The sequence below is a fragment of the Thermobia domestica genome, chromosome 2, assembly GCF_964235325.1.
Source record: "Thermobia domestica chromosome 2, izTheDome1.hap1.1, whole genome shotgun sequence".
Classification (NCBI taxonomy): domain Eukaryota; kingdom Metazoa; phylum Arthropoda; class Insecta; order Zygentoma; family Lepismatidae; genus Thermobia; species Thermobia domestica.
In genome coordinates this window covers 347,318,958-347,346,756 of record NC_137455.1, presented here as the reverse complement: position 1 = coordinate 347,346,756, position 27,799 = coordinate 347,318,958, and the positions used below count along the sequence as shown (strand labels likewise).

At 35.9% G+C, this 27,799-nt stretch overlaps 1 long non-coding RNA gene across 2 annotated transcripts; it reads left to right on the top strand.

Moving 5' to 3' along the window:
• Positions 1–1,132: 1,132 nt before the first annotated feature.
• Positions 1,133–27,291, top strand: LOC145678748 (uncharacterized). 2 transcript variants are annotated; one of them, XR_014130432.1, is made up of 3 exons: positions 1,133–1,214; positions 20,671–20,725; positions 26,923–27,291. It is a non-coding gene; the product is annotated as an uncharacterized LOC145678748 (long non-coding RNA). The 2 variants fall into 2 exon arrangements; XR_014130433.1 differs by lacking the exon at positions 1,133–1,214 and adding an exon at positions 13,470–13,571.
• Positions 27,292–27,799: the final 508 nt, after the last annotated feature.

Genomic DNA, 27,799 nt, shown 5'->3' with positions numbered 1-27,799 from the left:
GCTGGATAGTTTGAAGTACTAAGGGGATTGGGGATTATGAATGATTTAACATAAAGTGACGAGAGACATAGTCGGGAACACAAATATAACATATAAGAGTAAATAAAGCACTAAATCCTAAGCAAATCCTAAAATACGTAGATATATATACCATCATCAACAATAACATATATAGACCAATGTAAGGTGTTTCTATTATGTTAAGCAGCGTGCTTAGAACAGATGACGCAAAATATAGGCTATATTCTGTAAGGAGGCCAATTAATCAATATCATTAAAATAATCGGAGTTTGTAAGAATCCTAGACGCCAATGGAAATGATGACGAATTAGTATCATTAGTTGTCTCTATTATAGAAGATGACATTTCCGTTTTAGAAGTGGAAGTACACTGAGGTTGAATTGTTTGCTGTGGTCGAGCTATTGGGAGTCGTGTTCCACTGACGGAGGCAGAATACGCCACTGCATGCGGGGCGGTGGAATTGAGTCGGGAGTTGAGTCTGTTATAATTGCGACGACAACAACACTTTCGTACATGAATGCAATACCACAAGAAAACACTTAAACTAGCCAGAATTACTGTAGCCAAAGGAAAAATCACTGATAAGTGATGATGCAACATCTTGAAGTTTTGGTGATGTACTTTGATTTTCCTTGGCCGAAAGCTTATTTCCCAAGTCTGAAACGAAATGAAAGTAAAAGTGATTGTAGAAAGTGAGTGAACCTCGTGGTGTGGTCAAACAGATTTGCGAAAATGTAAACAAAAACAATCGAAATCACACGAGTGGAATGCATTTTGTATTGAAGACTTTAAGGAATGCTAAGCCTGAGGCAATTTCTTGAAATAAATGTAAAAGCTACTTTCTGACAAGAAGTGCATACGAACCTAACAGGGTTACTAGTTTTTTTTTGTTTGTTTGTTTAAGAATAATGAAAGAAGGAAATGCCAAAAAGTCTTGTATAAATGATTCTTGTAGAAAATTATTTTGAAAAGTCATTTATGTAACTAAAGTTAGTCAAGTTTTGAACTACAAGAAATCCTTGATAAAATTAGCTTGTGAAAGAAACTGCTCATACAGCACTGGCAACGTAGATGTTCTAATTTGCCTGAAAAAGAATGCTCAGTGAGTCATTGAACGTGGTGTTGTATGAGTGGAAGAATTTCTACTCGGTTTTCTTGGATTTTCGCAAAACATGAACACTTCAATGTTTAAAGTAAGTAAATAAAATTAGCTCTAGTATCCCCGCCTGTCACGCGGGAGACCGGGGTTCGATTCCCCGCCGGGGAGCCATGAAATATTACTTGTATTAATTTTTACTTTGGTAATATTAGTCTGCGAGAGACCAGGTTTTGATATACTACTTTGGCTGTGTAAGAACTATCTCCTTTAAATTAGACAACAAGCAACGCTGCTCTAAATGTAAATAAATCTTTCTTTCAGAGTGACCGAGCCCTTGGTCACCGACAATACACACTTAAAGGAAATCTATTTTTACGAATACTGAGCTCTATCGCACTAATTACTACTAGATTTGTACCTTTCTTCAACCTTCGGGGGATTGTCTTAAGAAATACTCGACTCTCTATTTAATTTGGTGATAATGTGTGTTTATTCACATCACTTGTATAGTTAGGCCGTGTGAATGCCTCATACAAGAAAACTACATTAACATGGAGATTCCACGATCCTCACAAAGAGCCTTTAGATACCCTAATGCCAAAGTTATAGATTAGTTGTCACGTTAATTGTTAATCAAATTAATTAAAGCAGAACAAAACAAAATAATTGCCAGACACTCCTTAGGTCATTTGGCGGTGATTTATGAGAGAAACCTCTTTCAGAGTGTATCCTTTAGAATTCAGAAATCTACATTGCAAGAATTACTTACATTTTCGCTTGGTTTGGTCCCAGCTTCATGAAGCACACACGATTGAAAATAAAGCACTTCGCGCACCTATTACAATTTATTGTTCTTTCGGGTGATTACATCCCACAGTTTCTTCACAAGTTCTTCTCCTATTTTCCTCTGTGGTGGAACGCTGTTAATTCATGGTTTTGGTGGCCCAGACTGCTACCGGCAGAATGGCTAAAACGAACCCAGGACCTCTCAGATGTGAGTAGTTGTCTAGCACACTAGACCTAGTACATGGAGCCGTCTTGGAGTATTACGTACGTCGTCTAGTAGCCTCTTGCTGTGGATGAATACTCGAATAATCCAGGCTCTGTCCATAAGAGCTGTAGAAAAGTCGGGGATGACAGCAGATCTCTTCAGAACCTGTTAGAGGGTGATCAATTAATGAAAAAAATCGAAGGTAACACTTCCGCAACCGGGGCCTTCATTGTGAAATTCAATGTTCAAAATGGCGCCCGCGCGCAAGCACCAAATTATATTTGAACTGAAATATCTTCTCACAGAAACAAGTTAGAAACTTCGTTTTTGTACCAAATTAAAGATAATTGATAGTAGAAGTAAGAAAACTGGATATATTGTTTACATGTTGCCGCCATATTTAAAATAACGGTTATTTGAGCCAAAAATTAGTTTTTCTCGTTTCTCCTTTTTCATTTCATGACAAATAACTATGAAGTTATTAAAAATATGAAAACGCAGTCCAAACTGATTAAAGGAACATATTCTTAGCTTTCTATCGTTACCAATATCTTTAGTAGATCTTAAAAAATGACGGAGCTATTTAAATTTAAGTGGCGCAGGGTGTAGCGTTTTTTGGACTGTTTAATAAATTACCGGAAAAACACTCACTACGCGCAAAACTTTCAAAGCTATTACTTTTCAACAAATTAAAATAGTCCATTCATTTTATCGATAAATTAAAGGTAATAGGTTGCTGTGTCGTAGGAAGTGAAACAATAATGTTATTGCATTTGTCAAATATTATTATTAACATGTTTGTTCATATAATATGCAGCTAATGTAATTATTATATTGTTTTATTTTGCAGACTTTGATGTCATGAGAATTTACTTCAATTTGATGGTAATATCATGTGTACTTGTGAGAGCTAGTAATGTTTAACTAAAGTTTTCTATAGTTTCAAAATTTGCTTTATATATGACTTTATATATGACAAACGAATATATGAATTTAGATGTGCTTTAGAGAATATTTACATATTTCTTTTCAGAGCATAATGTAAAATTACTGACACCCAACACGAAACACTCATGTAATTTTTGGAACATTTGAAGAGGTAGTGATAGATATAACAGGAGTTGCACCATTCTCAAGCAGTAATTCACTCAGACAGATTTCAAAGACTTTAAATTTTGCTTTTGTGCAGAGGTAGTCTTAAGACATCTTGAATTTCAATTTTGTTTTCCGAGAAAGCCAAAATTCTCCCCATTTGCACCGGCCGGAATGTGTACATACAGATTAGTTAGTAGTATAGGTGAGGCGGTTACCCTTTGCTCTCTTTCCACATTTTATGACCAATTTGATTAGATAGTGCGGGTGCGAGTTTAATCCCTGCGGGTGCGAGTTTAAACATTGCTGCAGCTCCTGATGAATACATCAAACAGATCAGCAAATGTTTGTGAACCTTTCACTCGAGTTTTACGAAGTTAGTTCATAACATCAGCAATAATTGCTGTATTCATTGATGAATGTCCTTCGAAAACGTACTCAGACGGTCCCAACAACTTTCGCAAGTAGACTAAGTAGACTACTTTATTTGCTTGACAAAACTGTGTAAGTTCTCGTCTGTGAATGGTCTTCGACAACGAAGTTGTTTTGTAGAAATATCGCTCGTTTCGGAATGCCACATAAGCTTCATGGCTACGTGTCAGGTAATTCAGGATTTTTTCTGCATTAGAATCTGGTACAACTTAATGCGACATGAAACGGTACAACTTCTCAGGACTGTGAACTTTGTACGGATTTCCCTGCGCTCCATAAAATTCTACCATTCTGCTAAGAGTTACGAACTTCATCAAGTACATTGCCAAAGAACTCATGGTCTGTTTGTGATATACCAAGAATCTGACTGAAGATTTGGCATGTCGAAAGAACTTCGTGGTACGACAGTACCCACTCCGTTATATAATTCTTTCTGCGCATCTGACACATAATTCCTTCCGATGATTTCTTAGATCTATTTATAATCTGTTCAAGTATTATATCAACACCAACTGCGCTAAATACATTGTTCGTTCTTCCGACTACGAAGTGACCATTCATGAACTGAGCATTAATTTCCGGGTGTTGAGTCTCCAAATTTCTAATTTGTTTAAGATAGAGGGATGTGCACCACAGGAAATTGATTCGATTGAGTGCCACGAATACCGGAAGCAACTGCTGTACAATATACAGATGCAGGAGCCAGTATCCTTCTCGGTCAGCTCTTATAAGGCTTTTTAGCAGAAATAAAAAATGTAAAAACTGTTCAAGGCAGTAGCACTGTTCTGAGATTGAACCGAGTTTCTCTAAAAAGTTCTGCAAAGCTTCGATATTTCATCTGAATTAATGACCAACTCCACGAACTGATAAGAGCACGTTAAGCTTGTCTTTCTTTCATAATAGTCATAGTGTCAACGAACTGCTGGATGACAGACGTATAATATTCACCTTCTTCTTCCAGGAAAGGCTTCCCTTTAGCATAAACACATCTGCAATCATAAACATACCTCTCACTGCTCTAACGTAGACAGTTCCCTTTAGAATACTCTCGGTTACTTTGGACCCAAAAATTTTCTATGAAAAGAGACTCCAAACCACTACCAGAAATGTACTTTCCTGTACAGACAAGAAGGTCATGTGGAGTGATCCTAGCATGAGGACAATGTTTGAAAATTCATTGCTCCTAAGTTGAATTTCGGCAGCAATGTGATACACCCCTTCGTCACATACTACAGACATTGAAGATTCGTTTAAGTGTATAAGTAGGCTCTGGAAGATTTTTTTTCATTGCTGAGTATATTCCGTTACTGGATAAGGTTGTACTGGAAGAAAGCCAACTTGTTTCTTGGAAACATCTGAATCCGTTATTTTCACATTCACAGTACCCCGCGTTAGGGTGGATTCTTTAGTTTCTAGCTTGCATGCAGCATGCATTATGTCTTGAGTAAACTCCTTCTGACGCAGATTATCGATGTCCAAATCATACAGTTCCGGAGAAATTGTCAGCGTGTTTTGAATCGATATAGATTGTACCTTCCTTTCTTATTTCTTCAGTTACTTAGATGGAAGCAAGGATCAAAGATGACTGAAGGTCTTGCTAATACCGACTTCGACAATTTCGGTTTCGATGAGACTTCTGTTGGCAATTTCTGGAAAAGCACCATGACTGTGTCGTGGCTATCATGGATTCCTGACAGAGTAGCCTCTTCACGGTCGAAATTGTCCATAGCTCCTAGCGTGAAACTATCACCCTGAAAGTGGCTTGAAATAGACAAGGTGGAGGAACAGGTCTTTAGTGTATATTGTGCAAGGTTGCTTCGTGCTTGCATATTATCTTTATAGCCAACTGACACACCTAATTTATTCATAGTTGAGATCAGTTGTCTGATTTTGCATTTTTCATGAATTGAATGTGCCACCATCAAATGCATGGGGGTTGCTTTCCTATATTATAGAATAAAGTGTGGAAGATTGACTTCAATAGATTCTGAAAATTTAGATTTTGTTGGTCTTAAAATTCTTCAAGATCATTTTCATTGTCTTCGTCAGTGATATGTAGATCTTCGCTTGCGTCCCAGATATGATGTTCAGCTTGACCACTTGTAGCACTTCTGCTAGAAATCCAAAAGAGGTTGAGGAATTCTAGTTGCTGGCAGGACTTATGAAGTTGCTGACTGTTTCCAAATTCTTCTTCAATACCGAAATCTGTGTGAAGGAGAGCCGTTCGTACTTCTTTCGCTGCACTGGTATGTATGTTAATCGATCTCAGTTTGTCATCTACTTCTTCGGCACTAAATAATGAGTTGAAACCTAGAATCGGTTTAGTTCTTTTCGAAGGCTTCGATAACCTTACTTTTTCTCCAAAGTTTAACTTCGTTGTTATTAAAAGTCAGTTCACTGTTTCCATTAATGAAGTCTCGAATTTCCGACAATGTCAATCCACACCCTCATCCAATACTTTCTCCATAATTGGCACACTTTATTAAGCATTGCACTTTTATTAGTTTTCTTAGACTCGGTAGTTGTGCTATCTGATTTCTGAGAATATTTATTGAACTTCAGAAGATAGTGCTCAAGACAGGCCTTATGATAATAGAGATTTGCACCGAAAACAGGTAATTCATCCTCCAAGTCACACGTTCTCGTAAATTCTTCATCTTTAAAGAATATGGTTGCGGATAAAAATGTAGTTGCACGGTTTGATTCACATATTCTGTACTTTTGTTTAATTCCGTTGTGTTTCTCTTTCCCACATACCACACATAAAACGTTTCTTGCTTTCTTGTTTGAAGCTGGTGATTGTCAAACTGCAATATCTACTCTCATTCTCTTTGTCATTGGCTCAGATTGATATTTCATTGAACGTTGATAAAGCTCCTCAGTTTCACTACATTATCTTTTCTTTTTCTTCCGTAACAACACATTCTTGTTTGAATATAACACACTAGCAGCGTTCACCCCGCTTCGCTGCGGTCACCCCGGAACGCAATAAACTTTGTTACTTAGATAATTTTTACTTTTTCGCTTTCAAGTGATATGATAAAAACCATAGAAGATTGCAGTAAATGTTAACATTATATCGCCTGTCATTTATGTTAACCCGCCCCGCTTCGCTGCGGTCACCCCGGAACGCAATAAACTTTGTTACTTAGATAATTTTTACTTTTTCGCTTTCAAGTGATATGATAAAAACCATAGTAGATTGCACTAATGTTAACATTATATCGCCTGTCATTTATGTTAACCCGCCGAGTGACACGGTCATGCGGGTTGCATATAAATACGTTTATTTTTACCTATGATGAACTAACAAAGGATTTGTACGTTATGGACACTTGAATGGTCAATTATCTCAAGACACTGGTAATTAAAAATTAAAGTGATATGATAAAAACCATCTAGGGTCCAAATCCTAATAACCCCCCAAAAATGAAAGAAATTGGTTCAGCCGTATTAGCGTGATGAGGGAACAAAGGATTTGTACGTTCTCTTTTATATATAAGATAGAATGCGCCATTACAATGATACACAAATTCTGCACCTTGCTCAAGATCCTTAAGTCTTTTCAGAACACGATCCTTGCGAATTTCAGCCGCAGCTATAACATCTTCTCTCCCTCCGAAAGACGACATTGTTTTATCTGAAGATTTGTCACATTTCTGACAAATGATGCAGACATTTACGTCTAATACGGATGCAGAGGAAGAGGTGTTTCGTGATAGGTAGATGTTAAACGGGTTTTCTATAGTCATTGTCTAGGATATTGGAGAAAACTATGGATTTTTATTATTCCACTGCACACATTAGAGTCTGCAACATTAGCTACATATTATATGAACAAACATGTTAATAATAATATTTGACAAATGCAATAACATTATTATTTCACTTCCTACGACACAGCAACCTATTACCTTTAATTTATCGATAAAATGAATGGACTATTTTAATTTGTTGAAAAGTAATAGCTTTGAAAGTTTTGCGCGTAGTGAGTGTTTTTCCGGTAATTTATTAAACAGTCCAAAAAACGCTACACCCTGCGCCACTTAAATTTAAATAGCTCCGTCATTTTTTAAGATCTACTAAAGATATTGGTAACGATAGAAAGCTAAGAATATGTTCCTTTAATCAGTTTGGACTGCGTTTTCATATTTTTAATAACTTCATAGTTATTTGTCATGAAATGAAAAAAGAGAAACGAGAAAAAACAATTTTTGGCTCAAATAACCGTTATTTTAAATATGGCGGCAACATGTAAACAATATATCCAGTTTTCTTACTTCTACTATCAATTATCTTTAATTTGGTACAAAAACGAAGTTTCTAACTTGTTTCTGTGAGAAGATATTTCAGTTCAAATATAATTTGGTGCTTGCGCGCGGGCGCCATTTTGAATATTGAATTTCACAATGAAGGCCCCGGTTGCGGAAGTGTTACCTTCGATTTTTTTCATTAATTGATCACCCTCTAACAGGTTCTGAAGAGATCTGCTGTCATCCCCGACTTTTCTACAGCTCTTATGGACAGAGCCTAGACTAGAAAGACAAATTCAACTGGTGTATAATCTTGAGAATTTCGGGGTTCCTCACACAGTAACTCTACGAGTGTGAATATTGTAAATGAGACCTCTTGACCCACATTCTCTTTGTTTATATAGTTGGCGTTTGCGGAACTCTACTTTCTAGCAAACGGATTTCTATTTCAGATTTAGCTACTGAGAGCTAAAAGAGAATGCTAGATCCTGATTTCTCTTTCTACCTGGACTAGATACACAAGAATAACCTGTGTTAACCGAACGATGTTTTCCATTTTCAAATTTTTAAATAAAATGAATTTATTAATTTTTTTTCATATTGTCCTGGTAATATTAAAGATTCATCACACAAATGACCCAGGTTCCCTCCAAAACACAAGTCAAATTTTCTAGTTTTCCTCCGAAACATAAGGCAAATGACCCAGTTTTCCTCCGAAACATAAGCTAGTATCCTTCTAGCGATATCCATAAAATCCCGCTTTTATTAGTAATCGATACTCAACTGATAGGAAAAATCTATTCTCAATCGCTCACTTTCGGTGAGTGTTGGTCTATATTTAATTAATTCTAATATTTTACCAAAAAGCAAGTGCTTGACTGTATTGTAAATTTTCATAGGGCGTTCAGTTTTAAATTTTCGTTAGGTGTTCTGGTTTTTCAGTTTGAAAATATGGGAGTCTTAAACAAGAGAAGTTCGCAAGATAGTCTATTTTTGGTATTTATTTTGAGTCCTCTCTCTCTCTCTCTCTCTTAAGATATGCATTTTAACGGAAGTAACATGATTAAAAGAGAGAGAGAGAGAGAAAAACTGGCTCCAGGACAGTAATGAGTGCGTTCGAAAATCTTATTGCAAACTTTTCAGCGGTTTTCCCAAGGCGAAACTTGGCAGCATAGCGATGGATGCATTTTGGCTGCGAACTTTCAGACTCATTATTTTACCGTTATCCCTGCCTTCAGAATTGTGGGAAGTAAAGTAAGTGTTACGACTAATTCTATTGAGAATGGACACAATGATATTGAGACTTGACGAATTTTGTGCTGTGTACTGTCTGACTTAACAGAGTTAGAAAAACTACGGGTAGAAATAGCTTTCGTATAGTTAGTACCCTTTCCTCGTTGAGAATAAACTTCACCTGGCGGATAGCAAAAATGTTGCAGACAATACAATCCTAGTGACAATAGATAATGAAAGCGTGTACAAAAAGTGGCAACGATATGCAACTGTCTCGTAGCTAATGTACTTTTGCTTTTCCATGCATTTTATTTGCTGGAAAAGATACGTAGAATAAAATTGGTATAAAAGGCTTGAAACACCTTCGTAAAAAAAAAAAAAAAAAAAGACAGATAATCAAATAAGTTTTGTTGTGTTAAAAATACTGATATTAGAGGAAAAATTTGTAATGTTTAAAGGATGTCTGTATACAGACTTGAAGAACGAGCTGATAAAAATAATTAAATATCTTGTAATTCATCATTGATGTGATTAAGTTTTGTGGGAATTTGAATTGGCTTTGAAGACCATAATGAGACAATAAAATAATTCAAGAACACACTAATTACATTCTGATCCTCGACAATGTTTTGAAAGACGTTTAGGAAACTCAAGTACCTCTAAAAGTAGATTAAAAAATTTTCTGGATATATTTTGTCTTATTGTATAAAGTATGTTGTATCCGAAATAAGTAAGGCATTCAGGTTGATGAAACAAAAGATGATTAGTTCGAAGCTTGGTAATAATTAATTTTGATGCATCGAGAAGGTATTTGAAATATTCTAATATTAGTTCGAGGTTAGGCAAAAATTTGGATATACATTTACAAAACGAGACCTTACGATTAATGTTTTATTTTCCAGAATCAGTACGAGACGAGAAGGAATTCTCCGAGCATCGAGACGAGATAAGACAAGAAATAATTCTTTGAAAATTGAGAGATTAGACGAGAAAGAATTATTCGAAAACCGAGACGAGATTAGACAAGAAAGAATTCTTCGTAAATTGAGACGAGATTAGACAAGAAAAGATTCTTCGAGAATTGAGACAAGATAAGACGAGAAAGAATTCTTCGTAAATTGAGAGAAGGTTAGACGAAAAAGAATTCTTCCAGAATTGAGACAAGTTGAGATGAGAAAGAATTCTTAGAAAACCAAGACGAGATTAGACAAGAAATAATTCTTTGTAAATTGAGACGAGAAAGGAAGAATTCTGCGAAAATCTAGACGAGATGAAACGAGAAAGAATTCTCCGAAAGTTGAGACGAGACCAGAAAGAATTTTTCGAAAACAGACGAAACGAAAGAGAATTCTTTGAGAATGGAGATGAGAAAGAATTCTTCAAGAATTGAGACAAGATGAGACGAGAATGAATTCTTTGTAAATTGAGACGTGAAGATGAATAATTCTTCGAGAGTTGAGACAAGACGAGAAAGAATTCTTCGAGAATGGAGTTGAGAAAGAATTCTTCGAAAATTGAGACAAGATGAGACGAGAAAGATTTCTTTATAAATTGAGACGAAAAGAGGAAGAATTCTTCGAAAATCTAAACGAGATGAAACGAGAAAGAATTCTTCGAAAGTTGAGACGAGACCAGAAAGAATTCTTCGAAAACTGAGGCGAAACGGAAAATAATTCTTCGAGAATTGAGACAAGACGAGAAAGAATTCTTCGAGAATGGAGTTGAGAAAGAATTCTTCGAGAATTGAGACAAGATGAGACGAGAAAGAATTCTTGGTAAATTGAGAGGAAATTACACGAGAAAGAATTCTTCGAGAATTGAGACGAGAAAGAATTCTTTGTAAATTGAGAGATGGGACGAGAAAGAATTCTTCGAGAATTGAGACGAGATGTGACGAGAAAGAATTCTTCGTAAATTGAGAGGAGATTAGACGAGAAAGAATTCTTCGAGAATTGAGACGAGAAAGAATTCTTTGTAAATTGAGAGATGGGACGAGAAAGAATTCTTCGAGAATTGAGACGAGATGTGACGAGAAAGAATTCTTCGTAAATTGAGAGGAGGTTAGACGAGAAAGAATTCTTCGACGATTGAGACAAGATGAGATGAGAAAGAATTCTTCGTAAATTGAGAGGAGATTAGACGAGATAGAATTCTTCGAAAATTGAGACGAGATGAGACGAGAAAGAATTCTTCTTAAATTGAGACGAGATGAGACAAGAAAGAATTCTTCGAGAATTGAGACAAGATGAGACGAGAAAGAATTCTTCGTAAATTGAGAGGAGATTAGACGAGAAAGAATTCTTGGAGAATGGAGTCGAGGAAGAATTAAGACGAGATGAGGCGAGAAAAATTCTTTGTAAATTGAGACGAGATGAGAAAGAATTCTTCGAAAATACAACCTCATCTATTTTTCTTCATTTCTCATAATGAGAGTTTCAAACTCTTGTTTCTAAGAAAAGATGTTCTCGGTACACATATAGGAAACGGTTTCTCAGATTTAAGAAAGTAATTTTAACAACGTTCACTGGTTGCAGCACTGTAATTCAAATGTAATTCATAGTGACATCCTGTTTGTGAATGCTAATAAGCGTACTCTGGCCAACATACTTGTTACTCTCTGATTGTTGTGGGAATCCTCGATTTAGTTGCCGTTTGCAATATGTTCGCTCGAGGCAAAGTGCTATCAACTCTACTTTTGGCAATGGCAGGTTGTCTGTCAATTCGACTGGAGAAAAAATCAATTTCTCGTTGTTTTCTGCGGCTTAAATTAGCAGAACGATCAAGTCACTTCCAGTTAAGATTTCAATCATAAAATATTTCTGTCTGTAGCTGGAAGTTTTAAACATTGAGCTTCATAGGCGTGTTTGTATTCTTAAAACAAAGAAACTGCTTATGAAAACTGAAGTTTATCGCCATAGAAACAAAAGCTTTAATATCCGTGCTAACATAAATTCAATTCGAATTATTTTTCGTTCAACACCACTTTTCAGCATGAAGTTATCATATGTGTACAAAGAAATCTACAGCAGTATTTCTTCCAGAAATGTTTTTTTTTGGGGGCACTGCCCCCCCGGAGGAGACCAAATAAATACGTTTATAATGTAATAATGAGAATAGTACCAAGAGTGCCCCCCGGAACATTACGTCTGAAAGAAATACTGATCTACAGTTGTACGTGAAACCAGTGACAACACCAGCTTTATTTTTAGGGGGCAGTCAGAGGGGTAGCTATTTTTTGTGTACCGAAAATAATAATTTTATGATTTTATATAATGTCTAGGTGGATGGATAATCTCAGGCGGCCGATGCTACCTAGGGCGCCCGCCTCCTTGTTCTCCGTCTAGTGTCGTCACCAGTGTTTCTTTCAGAGAAAATGTTCCGGGGGGGTCACCCTTAGTATTCGGAGGAGCACAAGTTATTTTTCACATGGTTTCGGTAAGATTTATTATTGTATTATAGACGTATTATTTTTGTCTCCTTCGGGGGACACTCTCACAGATCCGGGGGGCAGTGGCTCACTGGGGGGCCTAGGCTCCCTGCCCCGGACTAGATCCGCCACTGGCAATATATTATTTAGTTTAGGAAGTAACAGCAAGAAAGTTTAGTTCGTTGGCCCTCTACTTCCTTTTTAACTTTCCGTCATAAAAGAAGGACCACGTGTTCCGGATGAATCCTCTGGCTGCGAGACTGTTTTATCAGGAATCAAATTAATTTCCAGTACGAACGAAAATAGTGACTAATGAACAACATAAGAGTTGTTAGATGCCACTTTGTACGGAAGCACTTATTAATTACCGTCCTTCATTTGTTATTTATTAATTTGCTGGTGTGTTAGATGTAAATAATAGGAATTTCTTTCTTTAATTACGCTTATACATTAACTTCACAATTAACTATAGAGTACATTCATAACTAATAATTATATACAGTCTTTATGCATATATATTTATATATTGTTCCGGTATATAAGCTCTAACATAATTTTCCAAGCAGAAAAAAAAAATATAAGCTTTCTTGATGTTGAAACATTTTCCGATCTCTCTTAACAATACCACTATTTTCTTGTCATTTATAATAAGAGTCATCACAGTTGGTTAAAGACTTCCTAGTTTATAACTTGCCAGATTTGGTGTAAATTGTACATAAAGTAGGAAATACGTAAAGCTTTACCATTCTATATAGTACAATAAATATTTTCTGTTCTTTAATTAGTTACATTTATAAACTTCCTGATTGAATTATATTACTTAGGCAATAGATGATCAACGCAGTTGAATTTTGAAGGTTATGCTTTCGTAACATTAGGAATCGACTGAAGTAATTCCGTATCGTTTACATGAAAGTTGTGGCTGGTTCGGTATATATAAATGCTAGTGTGTTAGGAGCAAGTACTAAGTAATCCGTGGGCATTAGAAACAACTACACCTTCACAATGAATTTCGCTACTAAGGTAAGCACTGTCTTTATTTGTGTAATATGGTAGAGATCGGCAGCTTGTTTCTTTGCTAAATTCAGATGGTTCAATCCCCTGTTCTTTAAGTGTACGTACATGTTATTATACGTTAAAAGAGTTAGGTATTACAACAATATTTTTCAGTAGTGTACTATACGTAGGGCTTAAATGTCCAGGTTTAGCCGGAACAGTACCGAGTTTACGTCATCTGTCCCTCCAGGAATTGTTCGAGATTCCAAATGTTTCCGGTTTCCCTACAAAACATTTTATTTTTAAATAATCTGCTTTTATTAGTACTACTCATATTACAGACATACTCGACTGACAAAAATAACCTATTATCTGGTCCGGATTTTCTGACGGGATGCCCAATAACTATTAGTATATTTGAAATAAATTAGAGTTTGATAAATGTCTTTAGGCATTTGGGGTGCGAATAAGGAATTACCCTGGAAATGCTGTCTGGTCTCGGTGAATCCTTTTCCTTCAACCTTCAGAAAATTGACTTAAACTGTCTTTTTGCGAAACTCTGCTTTCTTTTAAGACCCAAACGGAATCATGACAGCAGAAATTTTCGGAAAGTGTTACTATTTTAACTGCTAGCTTCTCACTGTAGATAGTATATATTTACAACAAAGGGGATGCACATGCACGGATGAACCCCCTAAATCCGGCCCTGCCTATTATTATTTAATTCATTCTGATATTTCATGCAGAAGCGAACGCATAACTATGAACATACTGGAAGTTTTCATAGGGTGTCAAAGTAGAAAACTCAGTCTAAAGTCGTGGCCAATATAAGCTTGCAGTGACATAAGCACTGGCCCACTCACAATCAAAAGGAAAGTATTGTATTCGTGCGCGTTTTTAGAAGAGTTTTCTACAGCTCACAGCCAGTGTGTGAAGCGATGCGTAGGAATCGAGATAGTGATGAAAATTTTCCGGAAAATTTTGAAACGGAAAATTTTCCGATTCATAAAAACATACTCTACGTATTCCTATATCGTTGTTTAGCCGTGATGTGAGGTGGAAAATTTTCTTCTATATTTTTCAGATTCAGATCTCCGTTTTTTTAGAAAATTTTCAGATTCTTTAAACGATCTTTCACTTTTTTACATTTCTGTACATGAATTCAACCAATTTTATGATTGCTGAAGAATTATTACTTGATTACTGATATTTTTTTAGAACGGAAAATTTTCCGCGGAAAATTTTCCACCTCACTTCACTAAATCGAGACAGAGCTTCCGATTGACGATCACAGAAGTCAGTCACGTTCGAGGCAGGCCCGTATCCAAGGGGGTCTAGCGGGGCCGGGTCCCCCTAAATTTTTACTGGCCCCCCCAAAATTTTCACAGTAGGTTTGCAAATGAACTATATAATGTGCGTGGTGATGTACTATAACATGGTTGGATAGCGTCCCCCATAACTTCTACCGGGCCCCCCTATATTTTTGGGCTGGCTACCGGCCTGGTTCGAGGATCAGTTAACAAACAGTTCAAAAGAAACATCCGAAATTTCTTTATCCGTGGGATTCTTTTTCTTTCCATTGCACCAAAATTTATACAATTTCTGACCCCATCACAAATAAGCGCTCTACAACTGAGGCACCGTACCCCCATATACAATGGAGAAGTTGAGTTGATTTTGAATTTAATGTCACTTTCAGCAGCGAGGCTATATGAGACGGGTAGACTAGAATGGAAGAGAATGAAAGTGCTTACAAATCTCAGATCTTAAAAAAAGAGAGAAAAAAATCCTTCGTTGTCTCTCTGTAAGTTTTATTCAGTAGAGTTTTCGTCAACACAACGTAACAGTTACATCTTAATTTGTGAATAATAAGCATAGCAGTTATAATTGCTCATTGATTTTTACGTTGCGTTGTGATCAGAAAATTGTATGATGAAAACCTGTCTTTAACACGTTATGGGAATCCTCGTGGTAAATAGGGAAATTTTAAAGATACGATTATAATAGAAAATTGGATCTCAATAAAGTACATTGTGCTATTCCTTGTGTTTCTATTATGTCTTTATTTAAAAATGCGTAATTGTTTGGTTGGATCTGAGTTCCTTTCAACACTGAGGGTAAATGATGCGTGGGCCTACAGTTCAATAGGTTTCTAGTGGGAATTGAAGCTGGGTCTTCCGCACTGAAAGCGCGTACGCTAATCATATAACCAATGAAGCTCAAGAGCTTGCGTAAGTTTTATATTATTTTTGTCATCCACATTGAAGTTTGTAGAAATAGGCGATCCAAATTGTATTCTAAAGCTTAAAAAATCAAAAGTCCCTAATAGTACGCTTTGTAAAATCGCCCACCGTTTAAAATCATGTACTTTTATTTTTCACCAAGTCTCTTGTGTTTGCGGGTGTTGATATTTTTCCGTTCTTCCAAAAATTCCCCTTTTCAACAAAAAAAAAAAAAAAAAAATCATCTGTCATATCAGCAGTAAAGGTAACAACATTACTCACACGCTTACAGGGATCGGCACGTCGTAAATATGAATACACTTTTAAAACAATTTGCCTTGCTTGGCTATTTGATGGACTGCCACCTCTATTTGATCAAAAATAACACGCAAGTGAACAGACTGAATTTCTCTTGCACAGGACGGTATATTGCACCTGAACAGCAGAAAACAAGCTATTTATATATATATATATATATATATATATATATATATATATATATATATATATATATATATATATATATATATATATATATATATATATATATGAATTATTGTACTTCACAGATGTATTGTAGGTCTTTTATCAAATCATAACTGCACAATTTGTTCTGCATAAAGGGTAATATTGTTTAAAATGTTGGATTATTTGTTTGCGCGAATCGACAAACCGCATTGCTTGGTAATGAAAATGTTGCAGCCCAGTGTTCGTTTCTATAACTTCAGATCATTGCATATTTGCGAGCATGCATTATGTATTAACTATTTGTTACTTCAAAGTACTAATAATTTTAACTATGTGCAGGTAAATCTAAAAAATGAGGTTCTATAGTAGGAAACTCTTTCATAATGGTGCAGTTCCAACATTACTTGGAATTGCTTATGGTTAGTGATTTGGAGCTACTGAAATTATGTCACTGAAAACTTAGGTTGGCTACGACTTTAGAAATATGCGGTAAAATTTAACTATATTCTCTCCGAAATAAAATTGTATGAACAATGTTAGATAAAGAAATTTGTACAAATAAATATAGTAGCTATGTTGGATCCACAAAAAATATTGTACTATGAATGTGTTTCCGGATAAATTTACTCGTTACATCACATACATATCTTTTAAATATGACGAGAATAAGAAAAATCAGACTCAATTAACCAAATGTAAGGGAAGTTCCCCAAAGAGTACGCACTTAGTCTTTAAACACGTAACGAAGAGAAGGGAAATCACCCAGAGTGATAATTTCTATCACAAATCTTTATTCATTCCTTAAGGTCAAAATTGGAGGCAAATATAAAGACAGTGACGCAATAGTTGCAACAATAGACGCATTATTATAAAACAATGCATTTGCGCACTCTTGAAGGACTATGCCTCTAAGAGTACGCAATGTGTCCTCCAAGAGTACGCATTTGCTATGTGAGAATAATACTATTACAAGGCAGCAAACGAAGATGATATTACACAATTCAAAGAAAATTATGACAGAAATACGAAAAGAGGTACAAAGTTTTTTGGTTTTGCGAGAAATTCATACAAATTATGTTACAAATATAAGTGTAACATCAAAAGTACTCAAATTCTTGATAATGAGGGAAACCAAAAGATAGCCTACAATTAACCTAGGCCTAGATTACAAAATAAAATTGAAAACTGCCAAATTATACCAAAGTATAATTGACACTGCTTTTAAACTAAACAGAAACTTATATGCGCAAATAAAACAAATAGAACATTACAATAAAATTATGCATCTAAAATCTGACATTTATATGATCATTAGTAGCTGTCACTCTTAAAAACTCCGAGGCCCTCATAATTTGAACAGGCCTCATGCCACCACTTCTTGCAGGCATAACACTCCACCTAATCCTCGATGATGGGTTGCGTGTACTGCTCATCACATCCAGGGCAGAAGTAATTCTCGGATGAAGATCGTGGTTGGTATGAAGAAACACAATATCTTCCTTCAGTCTTGGCATCAACTTAATCGTTAGGCCTATTCCTCTTGCAAGTTGCTTCTGTGGATGCTTCAAGTTTGTTTTTAAATGGTGGAAACGTCATAATATCAGACTTCTTCCCTGCTCTGTACACCTGAGTGTTTAGGAAGAGGCAGACACGCTGACGATGTACTGCTACTGGTTCATTTGGAACATCTGATGTTGTTGCACCATTCTCTTCGCTGTCAGCAGAACACAGTTGTTGATAGATCAGTGCCGAAAGTTGGAAGTCTACTTCGCTCAAGACGTCAGGATTAAAAGAGTGAATCCCTGTAGCTTACACGAACTCCAAGCTTTCTCAATTGTTGCAATCCCTTCGTATGCAATGTGGATGATGCCGGAAATGTCCCTTTGTGTTATTCTTCCCACGGGTGATCAATAGTTGTTGACCATCCATTTGTCACATTCATCTGCAAAGGCAGTCTTCAGAGGTCCAAACCCCTTGTCAAGGGGCTGCAGCATGTGGCTTGCATGCGGAGGAAGAGAAAGAAAGGTAATGTAATTATCTCTACAATACAGCACTGCTTCCAAAGTGCAGTGTGTGGTGTGGTTATCAAGAACGAGCAACACTTCATCATTCTGAGTTGGCTTCACGAGGTGAGAGAAATGTTTCAGCCAATCCGAAAAACGTTCGCTGGTTATGCACCTAAAATCTTAGACCAGAGGTAAAGTTCCTTCAGGTCCATCTTCATACAACACTATTTTCATTCTATTTCTGAGAAATATGATGGCTGGAGATACGTAAACTCCAGTTGGAGACATGTAACAGAGAACAGTAATCGTCTGTCCCCTCTAACTAGACAACTTTACCCACATGCGTTTTACCGATTGGCGAAAGTACTTTTGGAATTTTATTTGGGAGAGTTAAAATTCCATTTTCATCCATATTAACCATTCTATGAGAGAGAAATTGTTTGTCTTGTAACACTGCCTGAAAGTTGCTGAAGAATATCGTGTATTGAGTTTTGTTGAAGTCAATTATTTTTCTAAGGCTGCATTTCTCCGGTGAGCGCAATGTTATCATTCCTTTTGCAAAATGCATATATCCAATTCTTTCCGGCTTTCTTCTTCTCTCTCTTGAAGTTGTGTTGATCTGATTTCTCTCTGCATAGTCGAACGCAAAGTCCATCAATTGTTGGCATGTGATACCGTAAAGCATAGAATCAAGGTCCCTTACGTACTAAGCCAATTCTTGTTCTTGCAGAGGGCTTTGTCTGTCGCACGGACGCTGGGACAGTTTCTGGAAAAAATTTTAAAAAGAAACTGTAGCTAAACAAAAACCATTAAAAATCATTGCAGTATGTTAGTTGACTCTTTTTCGAGGTTAGTTCGCATGCAGTATGTTCAAATTTGTCATTTTCTGATCCAGAAAGTAATCATACCCACTTTTCTGAGATTTTGTCCTACTTCATTCACTTCAGGAATAGCGTAATTTCACATTGATATAATGTAAATCATTGGTGATTTCACATTAGTATTACTTCAGTGAGCCATGTAAATCGCCATCAATTCACATCATACCTAGGCCTACCTACTTTCTCGGGCTATGCGAATCAACACCGATGCACATTGCTATTGTTTATATTAGAGAAACCTATTCATTATGCCTCAAAGTAACCCCGCAGTGTCAGAATTGGAAAAGAATCTGACAAGGTGTTCTTCTCTGATAGTCAAAGTCAATTGTCTACACAGTCCTCCAAAAGTACGGCATCACCTGTCCCCAAGAGTGCGCGCGTACTCTTGAAGGAAAGAAAATGCGTACTCTTAGAGGAAACGCACTCATTTTACAAATCTATCGCAAGTGTGCAGTAATTTCCAGATATGATGGTATTATCTGCCTTATACCCAAACTTGATTGTGACACCTAATATTTGATACTAAGTTTAGAAACAGAATATATCTGTATTCAACTACACACACTAATTAGTGGGAACTCAATTATTACACTGGAAGTATTAAAAATATTTACTTACCAATAAAACGTAGATCACAGATGCTGGCAGCAGACAACTTGCGTACAACCACCTTTCATACAACGACGCTTCTGCAGGAATACAAACAAACATCGTACAGCGTTGCCAGATCTGGCAAATTGTTGAGCGTACTCTTAGAGGCCGCACGCTCTTAGAGGAACTTCCCTTAACTGTCACCGTAACTACTGCATAAAGGTAACTTGTGCAAAGCAAGCCTTATCTCAACTGAAACGTTGTTGTTTTGGTATTACATTTGCACCCTTCTACCAATCCTGACCAAATTTTGTACGTTGATAGAGGTCACTGATAGAAAGCATGTGGTGGTCAGATCGGGACTCGCACGTGCCGCGGAGGAATAATAACAGAATAACTACATATTATACAATTGAAATCGTTCAATCAGTTCTGATTAAATTTTATATAGTAGTATTGACCACTAATAAGGACATATTGGTAGCCAGATCTGAAATCACACTCGTCACGGAGAAATAATCACCGATAAACCACTTTTTCCATAGAAATACAAACACCAAATCAGATAAAACCGACGTCGAAAATGGAATAGAATTTTTAAAACAGAAAATAAGAGATCTATTTGATTTACTTATCACGGATGCAAAGACATTTTTCTGGTCACCTTTCTGTTAACAGAAGGTACGAGCAATATGATAATTTAGAATATAGCTTTTTACTACATCAGGATGGTTTATTCTAAAATATTCATACTTGTTGATTAATTTCTTAATGTTGTCGAGCACTCCACCTAGGTTTATAAAATAACAATCATTTACAACACGTACTTCTGAATAATGAGATAATTCTCGAAAACCATTCCTCCTCCTATTGTATATTTAAGAGACTTTCATAATCCTAATTCTTGATGCAGGGTGACAATACTTGAAAATTTAATGACTTTCTCTTTTTAATACAGGTTCTTGCAGTGGTTGCTGCTGTTTTCGCCTTCGCCGTACAGACTCTGGCAATAGGTAAGATTAATTGTCTATGCTATACTTAGCTTTTTAAATTATTATTATTATAGCGTTTTTTTATTATTATTATTGTAAACTACGGCGAAGAAAATATGGGAATCAGGGAAGTACACATGAAATGGGTCCTGGAGACCCCGAGTCTCTGGAAATCCCGACTTTTCTGTATATGTAGTCTAAATTTTAATATAATTCATAATGAAATTGAATTTGGATCTCTTCGTAAAGACTTCACCTCAAAATTAATTCCTGAGCACGTGCCTGTTGGGAGTAGTCCAGTCAAATTAATATTATATTGTGGAAAAATTTCCACAAAGCTGCACTTTTTTCTACACCTCTATGATGTTGTAAACAGTATCTCCAAAGTTTCCATCAATGTGATTCCTGTTAAAAATTTTGTAGGGGTTGAAAGGTGAATGAAAAACTATTTTATGTGTGGAAATCTCGTAAACTAGTGCTCCTATGACAAAAATAGCTGTTAGACAAATTTATAGGTCAGAAAATTTACCACAAGAATGGCTCTATTACATTTTTTTCCGTAAAAGTAATCATTTCAGAGATATATCGTGAAACATGTATAATCCGCGGCAAAAAACCTGCAACATGAGGATGTAAGTTTATTGTGAAACTACGCCTAACAGCACAAGGAATGAACATAACGTCTAAGTGGAACCAATCACGCCAGGATAAAGCTCGGTCTCCTCCCGTGCACACTTATTTTGGAGCAAAAGACTTCGTCATTTCACAATAAACTTATATGCTCATGTTGCAAGTTTTTTGCCGCGGATTGTACAAGTGGTGTACTGTATACTGTATAATGGTGTACTGTACGGTGTAGGCCGGGCTAAATATTTTACAAACTGGGTGTGGGTTGGATCTGAAGTCAAATGAAATCAATATCGGGGGGAGGAAGGATGTGGTTATGGTCGTCGTCCGCCATATTGGTGGTAGTCACATTTCATTCAACTTTGTTATTTTGAAGGGCAACATGGTTATGCGATATATCAAATGACACCCTCTTTTAACGAGAAATCGAATGTTGGAGTTCATACTACAATAACTGTAACGGTAGTGCATTTACAAACGATTTTACAGTAGGGCGTGGACTCGGAATAGTTTTGAAAGAAGATCACATTCCACACACTTCTTGCAACTCCACAACAGCTTTCATCTAGGGACAAGATCTTTGAACCACAAAAAACTACAGATAAACATCATCACAGAACATGATCTGTCATTCTCTCCTAAGTTCTACCACAAACATTTTACTTAATGTTCATACACTCTACGAAGCATATCAGCTAATATTTCTGCACATGACTCAGTGATTCACCTTTTCAGGTGGACAAAGGCATTAATTTTACTCTGGTGCCCAATAATTTTCAAATGCCCTTTCAGATAAAAGTCGACCGACATATGCATCTACCGGAAGTATGTTCGTGTAAGCTCAGCGATGTAATGCTAAAATTTTTGATGAGTATACGATATACCATTTTCAAAAATATAGCATATGCGCTCGTTCTTTCGTAAAATTAAGGTGAGTACATGCTGCACTATAAAAATATTAGGTTGGTATACGCCATATACGCCCTATTACATCCCTATGATTAAGTCACCTGAAAACATTGCCACCATAATGCGTCGGTATGCCATTTTGTTGTCAATACTAGAGGTAATTTAACATCATTTAACAAATGTGATATAAATGTGTCTTTCAGCATATCTCTATATGTCACAGCATCCAGGGTCTCATCAATGAAGACAGGGCCAAATAACAATCATATCCCATACATCATTTCAACAATACTACCTTACGTCTTCGTTGCATTTGTCCATGTGGATTTGAGTCAGTCCAGTAACGAACATTCTACCTGTTTACTTCACCTGTAACCTTTATCACTAAAAACAATCTTATGTGGTAACACATTCTATCTATCCCAACGCCCACTTAACTCATCGATCATAGAACTTAAGTCATCGACCAGGGTTATATTTGGAGAATTTTTGTTGAAACTGTGTCTTCTGAGGGTGGCCCTTCTTTCTGCTTAAAAATCTTCGACACTTTTAAGCAACACCATTTGATATGATAGACTTCGCACACTCTTCGTCGGGCTCTTTACCAACATACCCAATACGATTGCTTATGTTTTCGAGTCATTTGCATTTCACGGTCTTCCAGTTGAAGTAAATCTTCCATGTTTTGAGTTGAACGAAAATTGCATACGAGTATTTTCACGGCACCGGGTTTCAATTAGGATGTAGCGTGTTGAATTGTGCTACTATTACTGCTGAAGTGCGTGCTCCAATCAAAGCAAGTGTTTCTATCCATTCATCACGAGCTAACATCTTGGTGTCATCTGCAAAAAATCAAAGTGAAAACCAGTCAGTTTCTGTGTTGCACAACGCTTCATAAAGCGTTGCTTAGATTTTCTGGGCTACAGATTTATAAATATTTTTCTCGTAGCACTAATACTTTACAAGATTTTCACAATAACGTTTTAGTTTGACCTTTCATTCAGTATAAAATTTGTAGTAGGGGTTAACTCGATGGAGACTTTTGATACATTGTTTAGAGTGGGAATATGAAAGCCCACACACACAAAAATCAGCTTTCTGGACATTTTCCCACAGAGAAGCTATTTATTTTCAAGTTTAGTTAAAAAGTTCGTTACTGAATTCTCTCTGTCTGTCTGTGCGTGCGTGTATGTGTGTGTGTGTGTGTGTCTGTTATTTGCGAATTTTCAATTTTGAGCAATCCATTCGATAGAGCATCAAAAACTGTCGGAAGAAAGTGACGGAACTTTTCGCTCTCGAGATACTGGCCAAAAAATTCCGATTTCGGGAGATTAAAGAAGCCATATCTCGGGAACCGTTAGTCATAGAGAGATCATATTGGTGTTAATCAATACCTAAGAGAATGGTGAACATCTTGGTACTAAATAGTAACCGGTATCACTCACCAACTTACCACCGTTCCCCAGATATTGGAAAAAATTTCGGATTTCGGGAGATTTAAGGAGCAATCTCGGGAACCGTAAGTTCATAGAGAGATGATATTTTGCGAATTTATCAATTTTGAGCCCTCCATTTTGAGCAAGTGTCTTCGTAAAACAACATATCGTAGAACGTTTTAACAGAGCTCTTTAAACAAAACATGTGGAATAAATTTAGTACTCAAGGAAATTATAAATGGATAGATATATTATAAGAATTGTTTAATGAGTATAATAATAAAGTATATAGAACAACTGGTATAAAGCCCGTAGAAGTTAATAAGAAAAAATAATTCATTCGAAGTTCGTTCTGACAATGCCCTGGGAGTATTCTCAATTGGTTTAGTCTGACTAGAAGGGAGGCAATTTCTTTCGTACAGCATTTAAAGTAAGAATATAACTGACTTACTAGTAGGGATAAAAAGAAAAAAAGTCCTAAGACAACACATAAACCAATTTATAGATCTCATTCAGCTCAACACAATGATATGTGTTAGTTTAAAATCTCATGCGTAGTTTTTGAGAAAATTAATAAGCTAATCTGTTTGCAAAATTACAAATTGATGCTGTACAACAAGCACGTTACCTATTACGGTGAAACAGATACTAAAATATACCTGACAAACCTCTTCGTTGTGATGTTAGCAAGATGACAGCACATCGTATGGTTAATGAGTAAAGGAGTGGAACTTCATGACTTAAAAATATAGATATATGGCCTATAAAATGCTCTTTAAAACATGGGAAAATTGTAAAAAAATGACCTAAAATTTGTGATAATGACGATTAAATTTGTAACTGTAACTTTAAAAGAATGCAACAAACATACCAAATGATAGGCATCCTGTCCGCGATACCAGAAAAAAATAAGCTAGACCCCCTACCTTCTTCAGCTGAAATATGTAAGCTTGATTTTAAATGAAAACAATCAAATAATATATATATTTTTAAACAATTTAATAATTAAGACAAATACAGCAAATTATTTATTGTCAAAGTACGTTACTGCGCATCTTCCATATGTTTCCACGTTTCCCGCATCTCGACCTATTATGTACTGTGTGTAGCATGGTATGTATTCGTGTATTGTGGTTACTGCAAACAATAAAGAAGTAATACTTCCACGTAAATCATGTAATTATTGTTTAAAATTAACAAATTGTATATTTAAAAAAAAACTCGAAAAATGAAAATCAGGAACACATTCAGGGGTGAGATGGAGGAACTTGCTATACACACTAGCTCTGTCCGCTAACATACAGATCGCCGAAAAGGTAACAATTTTAAACATTGACACACGCACATACAAATTAATTTTGGAAATATTTAATGAACATGAAAACTCCCAGGTTTTCAAACTTACCTGACATATGTATGCGGTACACTACCATTGTATTGACAACATAGAAACAATGACTAATATCTGCAATTCAGATCTTTTTAATTTTGCTTGTAAAAGAGAGAGAGAGAGAGAGAGAGCAAGAAACTACTTTTTGCATGAAATTCAGCGTCCGAAGCACTGGTTGTATATCTGACGTCATCCCTCCGTTGTAACCGGAAGATACAGAATTATTCCTTCCGGTTTCGGTATTGAATCTACGTAGTTCGGGAGTCTACTGAAGTATCAGAATGTGAAACGAAATGCACTTGTTCATTACATATTGGAAATGAATGGTTTTTAACCCCGCAGAATCAAGTTCATAAGTACTGCACAGACTTCGGAAGACAAGGATGCTAAGAAACACAAACGCATTTCTTTTGACACCCTATTTCCAAAAATTCAATATCGTCATTGATACCTTTCCAGCTAAAAACAACGAGCAATTTTATGTAAATGTAATATAAATATAATTAAACCTTCTCCTCAATGTTGAAGTTATATATAGAGAGTACAACCATTTTACACCTTAATTTTCTTTTGAAGCGTAGTCTAACGCTATAAATTTTACTAAATAAATTTGCAAATTGTTCTTTTTGTAACTTGTTACAGTTATTGTAATTACTGGACTAAGTAGTTAAATAGTATTGCACTGCCATCTATTCTCCTATAACTTAATTGTTAGCAAAGCTTAAGAAAGAAGTGTGAAATAGTAAACTTTATTCAACAAATTTCCTGTGTCTATATCTTTTAACACTTGTCGCCGCCCCTCCTCGTTTTAAATCCTGCAAATTCCATGTCAAGTGTACATTCTAATACAGATACTGCCAATCTACATATGAATAAATCTTGTACGTGCTATCCAGGTGTCGAATCCAGAACTTTCGTCAGCGGAAGATTAGTGGTGGATCTAAAAGATAAACCTGGGAGAGCATCTAGAACTCAGAGTATCATAGGTATATCCTGAGTTTACAATTTTTTCATGGGTCCTGCAGAAGTTTCCAACTTAGCTCTCTCCTGATGGATATTATGACTAGGTTGGACGTTGACATTTTAGATCTCAAATATTGTTGTACACATTGCATAACAGAAAAACTGAAACTATAATGTTTCAAAAATTTTTCAATAAAGACTAAAAGGCAATCTTATTATAAACTTTCAAAAATATGTAAATAATGCTTTTAATTATTATTGTTCCTAAAAAAAAATGGGGGCCTAGGCCTCCTGGCCCCGGGCTAGATCCGCCACTGAGGAGGGCAGATTTCATATGATTTCATTTGATTTTAGTGTCTCTTCCAGCAGTGAGGCTATATGAGATAAGGACCTACAGGTTAACGTGAGATGACATCCACATGATCTCCAACCGGAAATGAACCCGGGTCTTCCACGCCAAGGGAGGGTATTTTCTTGCACTTGCGGAGTTTTGCCGTTGTATACAAGTGTACTCATCTTCACTATGGCCCCTGATAGTCTTTTCTAACTTAGGGCCTACATGCTTCAAAACAAATTCTATAATATCTAAATTTATTTACCGCTACTATTTTACTCTGAATACATTATTTATTAAAATGAGTTTTGTTGCATAAAATATATAATATAGTTTTAAAACTTCTTTTAGTTGATATGTTTCAACTTTTCTAAATTTATTAACCTTATTTCCTGGAGCCTTCATAAAATTTCAATGACTAAAATTTGAGTCAGAGTCATTGAGTTTTATGGGCGTCTATAAAATCAGATATTTTTGTATGCACACCGCAATAAATAGGAGACCGTTTAAATGAAACGTTTAAACGAGAAATTTCTTAAATATTTTCTTTTCCATACAGGTGGCGTTAGTAGTTATGGTTATGGAATCGCTCATGGAGTTGTTCCAGGGCCTTATGGTCTCCATGGATATGGAATTTCATCTGGATATGGTTTCCCACATGGCTATGGTGGATACGGGAGCTTAGGTGGCGGAATCGTTGGAGGAAGATAAACAAATTTCTTCTGTCTGCTTGTTCTTCCCTCTAATCACAACAATATATTGAGATATTTCTATGATTTTCAACAAGACATTTCTAGGTTTCCAAATTGTGATTATTCTTGTGTATTAAATGTATTCCTCTTTACTTTATGCACTTTCCGGAATTATGAAATATGAACAAGAGAATAATTGTAAGTTATGAAATAAATAGATTTTAATGTACTTGTAACCTCAATTTATGTATATTCTTCCTTATGTTACATTGATGTTTCGCAATTTATTAGAATGTAATTTTTAGTATATACAAGTAACATTAAAGTTATTACAACGCAACTATCAATGGTGATAAAATGTAGGTCTAAAGAAGTCACTGTTTTGAAGTAATTCCACATTTTAAAATATAAGTTAATTGAATGAAGTGCTACTCAAGAGGGAGAAGTTGCAGGCATAGGACGAGAATTGGAAAGAGTGTGATGGCAACACACTTAAAGAGTACAAACACTTTACATGAATTTAAAGTTGAGCACCCAGACGTCACGAATTTAATTGTAATATTTCAGCAACAAGCAAACACAACTATAAACACACTGCAAATTTTCATAGAGTTTTTCGGTATTTTAGTCTAGAAATATTGGAGCTCTATTTTAATGTAATCCCCAGCTCTATTTATGCACTGCTGTTACACTACTGGAAGACAATAGACAGCACTAACAGTCACTTTAAAAAATGTTTGCTGA